The sequence below is a fragment of the Mus caroli genome, chromosome 17, assembly GCF_900094665.2.
Source record: "Mus caroli chromosome 17, CAROLI_EIJ_v1.1, whole genome shotgun sequence".
Lineage (NCBI taxonomy): Eukaryota > Metazoa > Chordata > Mammalia > Rodentia > Muridae > Mus > Mus caroli.
The window spans coordinates 67,452,125-67,462,594 of NC_034586.1; positions in this window are offsets into that span (position 1 = coordinate 67,452,125).

Here is a 10,470-nt window from a genome sequence, read left to right on the forward strand (position 1 = left end):
CCTGGAACTCACTCTGTAGACCAGGCTGGCCTCGAACTCAGAAATCCGCCTGCCTCTGCCTCCCGAGTGCTGGGATTAAAGGTGTGCGCCACCAATTTAGTTGCTTGAGTTTTGAGACTGGGTCTGCCGTGTTGCTCACTCATGTGGCCTGAAACCCACTATGTAAACAAGGCTGGTCTTGAACTCAGACCTCTGTCTACCTCTGCCTCCCAGGTGCTTCCAGACAGGGTTTCTAAATCTAAACTTCTCAGATTTGCCTTGAACCTTTAAACCTCCTGCCTCAACCTCCTGAGGAGCTGGGATTACAGGTCAGTGCCTCCAGGCACTCCTCATTCCTCATTCCTTCCTCAAGTTCCATCCAAACTAAATGAAATGGGAAAATGTGTCTCTCCTAACTTTGCTTGTTTAATATAATGAGAAATTAAAGTGGCAACTTCTTAACCAAATCTCACCCAAAAAGTTGACCATCTGGACTGGAGTGATATATTCTTTTATCCTATAACTCCCTCACCTACCCATACCCCAAAACTGGGAAGGATGATTCTCAGCAGTAAGAGGCAATAGGACAAGTGTCCACATCTGATATAAATATTATTATCTGTCCTAAAGATACAAATGATAGCCTGTGAAGCAGGGATACTATGTTGCACATACTTTTTTATCTTGTATGGAAGGGAAAGCTTTGTATATGAACGGGCCAGAGGAGGACAGATGTCTTCTCTCAAGAGTTTCTCCCTAATCCTGAAGCTTCTCCTCTGGGGTAGGTTGGCTTGCCAGGAAGCTCCTAGGATCTGCCTTCACCCAGTCCCCAAAGTTGGGGTTACAGGCACATGTGCCCATGACCAGATTTTTGATGTGGGTGCTCGGAATTTGAACTCAGGCTCTGTGCTTTCCAGTGCTTACCCTCTCCAGCCCTAAATATACCTATGGACTAGTGACAGTCACCAAATTCCGCCATCATTCACTCAGCAGCAAATACACTTTCTTTTTTATAGCCCTGGCTGTCCTGGAACTCACTTTGTAGACCAGGCTGGCCTTGAACTCAGAAATCCGCCTGCCTCTGCCTCCCAAGTGCTGGGATTAAAGGCACGAGCCGCAAATACACTTTCCTAGTTGAAAGTACAATTGGATATACTGGCTCATCCCTGTAATCCCAGCACGTAAGGAACTGAGGCTGGCGGATTTGGAGTTGGAGGTCAGCCTGAACTACTGTCTCACAAACAGCAACAAGAGACAGATTGGTGGCTCACTAGTAATTCCAGCACTTGTAGGTAGGGTAAGGAGTTCAAGGTCTAAATAGGGAAGCCAAGGCTACCTTGTAATATGAGACTCTCTTTCATAAAAAAAAAACAAAATTAAAACCTTTACCTGGGGCTAGTGAGATGGCCCCTCAGGCTAAGGGACTTACTGCTAAGCCTGACAACCTGGGTTCCATCCCTAGTACCCGTGTGGTGGAAGAATCAACTCTCAAAAGCTGTCCTCTAACCTCTACCCCAGAGCACTATGGTATGCACCGTGTATGCACATATATGTACACCATTTCCTTGCACACACATAATAATAAAAGGTAATAAAAGGAAATCCCCAGTAAGAAAGATGTCATAATTGCTACTCAGGGAGTGAGGCACTTATTTTAGTGACTTACATAGAAAGATGGGATAAAAGTCCTGGGGTTAGTAGTTCGGAAAGGTGGAGATACAACGTAAATATATTTGGCCCCAAGACATAACCATTATATACAAATTGTTGAAGTGTAGTTACTTCTCAAATGAGCCCTCTCTAAACTCGTTCTCTCTGTGACATCTGTGAGTAGGCTCAGCAGATGCTGGACTTTTCCTGAGACTTCTTTGAAACTTTAAAACGTTTGGCTGAAGCATTAGATGTGTTGCCGTTTTGAAAAATTTTTCACAATCTGATAAAAGCCATAACTCAAAGTAATTCTAATAATTGTTAGTATTGTTTGACATCTGGACAAAATTATTTTCTATTTTTTTCTGAAAGCTTAAGCTTTTTTAAAAAAATAATATGTAACCAGGCAGAGGTGGCACACGCCTTTAATCCCAGCACTTGAGAGGCAGAGGCAGGCGGATTTCTGAGTTTCAGGCCAGCCTGGTCTACAAAGTGAGTTCTAGGACAGCCAGGGGTACACAGAGAAACCCTGTCTTGAAAAACCAAAAAAGAAAATTAAAAATAAAAATAAAAAATATTATGTTTTATTTTTTACATAGCAGGGGCAGGCGAGGAGGGCACTCTTGTGTACGTGAGGGTCAGAGGATGGTGGTGCTATCCTGTGGGTCCTGGGAACGCTCAGGTCTTTAGTCTTTCAACAGATGTCTTTACTTACTGAGCCATGTTGATGGCCCAGTGTTCTTTTGGGGAGGTGAGAGGGGGGGTTAGTTTTAAGAGACCTTGTTTTGATCAATCAGAACTTGGAAGTGGGCTAGGAAGATGGCGGTCTTAGTTAGGGTTTTACTGCTGTGAAGAGACATCATTACCATGACAACTCTTATAAGGACAGCATTTAATTGTGGCTGGCTTACAGGCTCAGAGGTTCAGTCCACTATCATCAAGGTGGGTACATAGCAGCATCTAGACAGGCCTGGTGCAGGAGAAGCTGAGGGTTCTACATCTTCATCTGAAGGCTGCTAGCAGAAGACTGACTTCCAGGCAGTCTTATAACCCACACCCACTGTGACACACCTACTCCACCAGGGCCACACCATCTAATTGTGCCACTCTCTGGGACAAACATATACAGATCGCCACAATGGCTTAGCCAGCAGAGTGCTTGCCCTACCGACTCAAAGACTTGAGTTTCAATCCCAGGGGCGATATAAAAGCCAGCATGCATGGCACGAGTATCTGTAACTCAGTAATGGGGGACTGGAGAGCTGTAGATCCCTGGTCCTTGTTGGTCAGGCACCTTAATCAGATGAATGAGCTTCAGACTCAGTAAGAGACCCTTCCTCAAGGAAAGGTAGAGAGTAGCCAGGTGTGGTGTGGTGGCGCATGCCTTTAATCCCAGTACTCAGGAGTTCCAGGACAGCCAGTGCTACACAGAGAAACCCTGTCTCAGAAAACCAAAAAAAAAAGAAAGGTAGAGAGTAAGTAAGGAAGAGGTCTGATATCAACTTCAAGTCTCCACAAATATACACACACACACACACACATACACACACACACACACACACACAGAGGCAGTCACATGATCATGCATGCACACACACACCATGAGAAGCAGACGTAAAGTGCTAAGTACCCTGAACCCCTCTCCAGATTTCATCTATTAGAGACATGAAGTGTCATTGGTGGATCTGAGCACCCTTGGTGCTATATTGTAAATAAAGCAACGACAGGTAATGAAAACAAGAATGATAGATAACAGGTGGGGTGTGTCCACCCTGTAGCCTATGGATCACATATACTTCAGGATACTTGTGGACACTGTTCAAGACATTTGGAGCTACACAGAGAAACCCTGTCTCGAAAAAAAAAAAAAAGAAAGAAAGAAAAGAAAAAAAAAGACATTTGGAGACAATGGCATCACATTGCAATGTCAAAAGATTGTGCTATCTCTGATGGGTACAGATTCTTGAAACATATGACAGGGCAATCATTGAAACTTGCCTGTGAGAAATGTGGCTAAGCCTGTCTACACGGTGAATTCTTGGTGCTCCAGGGCTGCGTAGCCAGGTGCTGTCTCAAGAAAAGAAATATGTCTAGAGAGAATTGAAAATGATTATCACAAAAAGGCTGTGGAAGAGAAGCCCACAGGGGAGGAGAGTGCAGAGGGGAGGAGCGTGCTATGGTGTGGTCTTTTGTTTGTGAGCAGAGAGAACATAGATTTATTTAGGAAAAATGAGACAGAATTCTGGAGATGGGATTGGTTCCAAGAGGGTTCCCCTATGTTGTATCATTTTATTTGCAGTATATTTAGAGCCAGTGTGGTGCTAGAGACAAGAAAACTGGGCTTGGCGTAAAGACCTATACGCTCCCAGGGGCTAGGCCCAACTCCAGTCTACCTGTGCAAGCACAATATGAAAGAAGATAAAAAAAAAAAAAAGCCCAAAAAGAAAATTATAATGATGACTTAGAAGTATTAACTTGGGGCTGGTGAGATGGCTCAGTGGGTAAGAGCACCCGACTGCTCTTCCAAAGGTCCAGAGATCAAATCCCAGCAACCACATGGTGGCTCACAACCATCCGTAACGAGATCTGACTCCCTCTTCTGGTGTGTCTGAAGACAGCTACAGTGTACTTACATATAATCAATAAATAAATCTTAAAAAAAAAATCCTTTAGAAGTATTAACTTAGTCCTTAAATTTATTTAGCAATTGTTTCCAAACATAAATCCATGACGGGCTCAGCACTGGGAGCCAGAGACACAGGAAAAGCCCATTTCTAGGCACTGGGAGCCAGAGACACAGGAAGAGCCCATTTCTAGGCACTGGGAGCCAGAGACACAGGAAGAGCCCATTTCTAGGCTCGCTGTGGTGCTCATATTCCATAGCTTCCCTCCACAAGCTTCTCTCTCTCCTTGGCCCCTCCCAGCTCCTTCTTTTACCAACTGCCTCCCCACATCCTTAGTTTAACCAATCTGCCCACTTTAGGGATCCTCCCCACGAATGAATTAGAATGTTTTATACCTCTTCTCATTCCATTTCAATCCCACCCCAGGGGACACAATTAGAGTTGGAAACCACCTCTCCTCCTGTAAGAGATGGTTGTGGTTTTTTTGCTTTAAAAAAAAAAAAAAAAGAATCAAACCAACACAGAACTGTATGATAAGGAGAACCATATCCTAGCAACTGGACGTTACACATCTGTAATCCCAGCACAGACACAGAGGCAGCAGAATACAAGGCCACCCTGGAAAACACAGTGAGTCTTAGGCTAGCCTGAGCTACGGGATGTCAAAAGTCAAGCCCGAGTGCAGTGGTGGCCATGAAGAGAATTCCCCAGGATTCACAGAGCTGTCATCTGCAAAGCCCTGTCTATGTTCTTTCAACTTACTCAGCCACTCGGTTCTCACAGTCTACAAGCCCTTACTTCACACACCATCACCAATTCTCTCTGTCCTCACCAGCAAGACCTAGTGATAGCTCAGCCCTTGATCACAGACTTTATACCCAGCCCCTTGCTGTTCAAGCTGAGGACTTGGACCCCACGACACACCTATGTTATGCTGAGGTTCCTTGTTGTTAAAGACATCTGCTACTTACCCCAGCTGGATAATGCAGAATTTGTGGTAGTGGTGGTTCATGTGGAGAACCACTTGCAACTGGCCTTATGCTCCCAATTCCAGTCTCAGAGCCTGGCCTTCCTGGGTTTTTACCAACCCCAAAACAGTGTTAGAAGCTATGTTGAGAGAAACTTTGCCTGTGTGAGTCTGGAGTATGACTGCGATCAACTGCAGTAAGAGCTATGGGCTATAGGTCATGGAGCCCAAGCCTGGTAAGTCTGTGTCCATTGTGGAGTATAATCTGGATGTGGACTTTGACACTTCCTGGAGTATAAACAAACCAACTGACCAAACAAACATAAAGACAAGTAGAATATGAGGAGTCAACAGAGGGCAAAGATGACCACTTTCTGCTGGAGATCGCAGCTCCCTCTGTGCTGGAAAGCTGGGCTTCCTCACCTTCTCTGCCTGTGGGCATAGATTGGGTAGAGAGAAGAAAAGGTCACGCTCCACCCTTCCTCAGTCAAGCATGTAGACTCTACAAGGGGGAATCCTCAGTTATAAATTTAAACTTGGTAAGATCACGTTCGTCATTACTTCATGCCCTTTCCTGTGTCTAGTCACGACATGGCCATTGGATCTGTGAACTCTCTTCAGATGTGGTTGCTTGCCCAAGACAAAAGGTCAAGCTAAACAGGAGCAGTCAACATTCCAGCAGGCAGCATTCATTTTCTGTTGGGGTTTAAAAAAACCAAAAAAAACAAAACAAAACAAAACAAACAAACAAAAAAATAAAAGCAAAGGACAGGAAGACAGAAGGGGATGTATGAGGTGGGTATGACCAAGAAATGCTGTTTATGGGCTGGTGAGATGGCTCAGCAGGTAAGAGCACCTGACTGCTCTTCCAAAGGTCCTGAGTTCAAATCCCAGCAACCACATGGTGGCTCACAACCATCCGTAATGAGATCTGACTCCCTCTTCTGGTGTGTCTGAAGACAGCTACAGTGTACTTACATATAATAAATAAATAAATCCTAAAAAAAAAAAGATATGCTGTTTATGTGGATGGAGTTGTCAAAAGAATCAAAGATATTCCTAAATTTTAAAAATCCATGTTGTTAGCCGGGCGTGGTGGCACACGCCTTTAATTCCAACACTCAGGAGGCAGAGGCAGAGGCAGGCGGATTTCTGAGTTCGAGGCCAGCCTGGTCTACAAAGTGAGTTCCAGGACAGCCAGGGCTACACAGAGAAACCGTGTTTCGAAAAACAAAAACAAAAACAAGCAAACAAAAAAACAAAACAAAAAAAATCCATGTTGTTTTGACACAGCGGATTAAGAGTATGAAGCTGGGGAGGGGGGAAGAGTGAAAAATACTCTTACAAGGCTGTATTGCTGGGTGCGCTTCACTATGCAGTGTGGGAAGGTGCACAAAATTCATATAAATGAAAGACATCAAAGATAGGAAGATGGCTTTGTGGGTAAAGCACTATGCAAGTCTTAGATTCCGATTTTGAATCTCCAGAACCCACATAACCCTGGACCCAGAGCATCTGTTATCCCAGTGGGATGGGATTCCCTAGATTGGTGTACACAGCAGGAAAAGAAAAACCCACAGACCCTCTCTCAAACAAGATGGAAGGTGTGGGTGACATTTAAGGTTTCCTCAACCTCCACTTGTACTCAATTACACAAGCCTGCATTTGAGTACACCAATGCATGCACACACAAAGTGAACACTAATATAAATTACAATTTTGGTGGTGATGAGGTGCAGGTGGTGGCTCCCCAGTTGTAACAAATGTATCATTCTGGCAGAGGACAGTAACATGGGGAGGCTCCCCAATTGTAACCAATGTATTGTCTGGTAAGGGATAGGAACCATGGGGAGGCTATATATGTGGAGGCAAAAACTGTGGCAGGATAGGAGAAACATCAGACTTCTTTTCAATTTTGCTGCAGACCAGAAACTTCATTAAGAAAATGAAAATCTTGTTTGATTGACTGAGGCAGATTCTCTTGTAGCCCAGTCTGGACTCAACTCAACATGTAATGAGGATGGCCGCCAACTCCTGATCCTCCTGCCTCCATCTCCGGATTTACAGGATTACAGGGATGAGCCTTCACGCCCATTTTTTCTTTGAACAAATATATATTCACGTGTGAGGGTCTTCATGTCCTGCCTGTCAGTATTAATTCTTGCTTGAGTTAGCATTGCCTGGGTGCTGTAGGATAAGGGCGAGGAAAAGCGACATGAAGCGACATGAGACAGTCTTCGTCTTGTTTCACATTACAACAAGGCTAATGCTTCTCAGATATGGGGTCTTCTTTTGAAATTCAACCAGTTTTACTTTTGGGTTTAGTAAACTATTGCTAGCTGAGGCCAGTTTTACTTGGTAGGAGAGCTGTCTGAGTGAGGGGAGGTGCCCAGCTGGGTTTAAACCCTTTTTAAAGAACAATAGAACATTGGACAGCCTGAGTTCTCTGGAGCTTACACTCCTCGTCTCACAGGTAGCTGCACTCATCCGTACATTATTTCAGATGCTGTCCCTGGCAGCAGAAAGAAAGCAGTACCCCTCTGCGGTCTGAGTTGTTTCTCGGCTAGGTTTCGGTTTCCTAAAAGAGAAGTCCTGCTTTCTGTGAAAACTAGCTGGTTCTCACAGGACTGTGGTGGTGAATACAGCATCCCCGGAAGCCAAATACACAGTACACATCATTTAGTTAGGCATGGCTACAGGAAATATGAGAGGTGAACAGTCTCCTTTCCTGCATTCCTCAAAGACTGTACGTTTTATTAGAGTTAAATGACCCCACACCGAGTGGAGTTTTGTCAAGCTCAGGCCAGTTCCCCTTTTCACCATCCTCTAGCTTGAAGTGACTGCAGCTCTTCTAAGCGCCCCTAGACTGTCTCCTTGGACTTAGTTCCTAACACTTCTGAAAGGTGATCTCCGTTAGGCTTTTCTAGGGGACATGGTTACAAGAGAGCCAACCATGTCCATCCTCGGTAACACACAGAAAGGCCCACTTGGAAAGGCAAGCTACCCAGAAAAAAGCAGAGATACACTGAGTTTTCATGCTTCCCCCACAAGCCCCTTTCGGTTTTAGAACAACTGTTTCCTGCTTCGACAGCAGCTGGGTGTGTCCCTCCTCCTGTTTGTGAATTCAACCTAAAAAAAAAAAAAAAAAAATTAGAAACAGTTGACCTTAAATAGCATATTGTTTCAGCTTTGCAAGTCTAAAACTGCTGCTTCCGACTCAAAGCCGCATTCCTTAAGGTTCATTGCTTCAAAACCGAGTACAGAATGAAGAGAGGATAGAGGGCTCTTAAAGGTGTAATTGTCTTGTTCTCTCCCCTTTGTCTCCCAAGCCTCTAAATTTCTCCCAGAAGAGAACTGTGAAGTGTGAAACAGCCAGAGGGGGTGGGAGGAAAACTTTGCCTTAGATGTTTAACAGCTCTGGACATCATCAGGAGCTACACAAGACAGAGCTCCCAGTTCCCTCTGCCCTGCATGCATTTTTCATGGAGTGCCCCTCCTGGAGCTACAGCCCCACTAGGCTTTTCTGTAGCTCTTTAGCCCACATGATCGTGCACCCAAACAGCACCCTGGGCTCTAACCAGGACTGAGAAAACTTTGGTTTTTGTTTTGTTGTTTTGATTTGTTTTTTCAAGCCAGGGTTTCTCTGTGTAGTCCTGGCTGTCCTGGAACTCACTTTGTAGACCAGGCTGGCCTCGAACTCAGAAATCCGCCTGCCTCTGTCTCCCAAGTGCTGGGATTAAAGGCGTGTGCCACCACTGCCGGGCGAGAAAACTTTGATAATGGTGATAAATGTTGTTTTCCTTTGGGCACGGAAGCATGATTCTAACCAAACATAATGAAGGCTAGTCTGCATTTGTACCAAAATGACTAGTTCGTTGGTTGGTCAACTTGCAGGAAACCTTATAACAAGGCCTTCTTCTCTTGACTTTATTAAGATATTCCTTCATCAGTTATTCACAAGTTCAATGACAAATATGGGTTGGTATATGGTCTTTCCTATGGCTACTGGGCTTTATTTATTTTAAATTAATTTTTTAAGAGGTTTTATTTTATGTGCATTGATGTTTTGCCTGTGTATGTGAGTGTGAGGGTTGTCAGGTCCCTTGGAAATGGAGTTACAGACAGTGGTAAACTACATGTAGGTTGGGAACCCAGGTTCCCTGGAAAACACACCAGTGCTCTTAACCACTGAGCCATCTCTCCAGTCTCCAATTTTCATTAATTTTTACGTGTGTGTGTGTGTGGGGGGGTATGGGTGTGTGTGTGGTGTGTGTGGTGTGTGTGTGTGTATGTGGTGTGTGGTGTGGGGATATGGGTGTGTGTGGTGTGTGTGTGTGTATGTGTATTTTGTATGCACACATGTAGGTATGCATGTAGGTGTCCATAGAGGCCAGAGGAGGGATTTGTATTCACTGGGGCTGAAGTTACAAGCAGTTGTGAAAACTCCCTGTATGTTTGCTCTTAACTGTTGAGCCAGCTTTCCAAACCATTTTATTAGTTTGTTTCGTTTTGGTTTTTCAAGACAAGATTTCTCTGTATAGCCCTGGTTGTCCAGAAACTAGTTCTACTAAGGCTGGCCTTGAACTCACAGAGATCTGCCTGCCTCTACCTCCCAAGTGCTATGTATGTATGTATGTATGTATGTATGTATGTATTGAAGGGAAAGTTTACTGCATTGCTCTAGTCATTCTTAAACGTCTGAATTTAAACCGAGGAGTCCTGTGCTTCCCAAGTTTGGGCTAGAGATGAGCTAGCTTTGAAGCTGTCTTGATTATTAGATGTCTTCTACTTGATTAAATCCCCCAGTTCCTTTTCTTCTTCTCTTTTAACCCCCCTACCCCCTTTTAATCCTTATTTGGCCCAGGCAGGCTTCAAATTCACCATGTAGCCCAGATTACCATTGAATTCATTGCCCTTATGGTGCTGAGATTACAGGTGGATGCAACCACACCTAATATCTTAGTTACTTTTCTATTGCTGTGATAAGGCACCAAGAACAAGGCAACTGTAGAAGAAAATGTTTGATTTGGGGCTTAAATTTTCAAGGAACGAGTCAGTCCATGACTATTATGGCAGGGAACGTGGCAGCAGGTAGACTGGCATTGGAGTAGTAGCTGAGAGCTTACCTCTTGAGACACAACTGGGAATCATGTGAGCTTTTGAAAGTTCAAAGCCCACATCCAGTAATACACCTAATTCTTCTCAGTCAGTCAGTTCTGCCAGTGGCGGGTGTGTGTGTGTGTGTGTGTG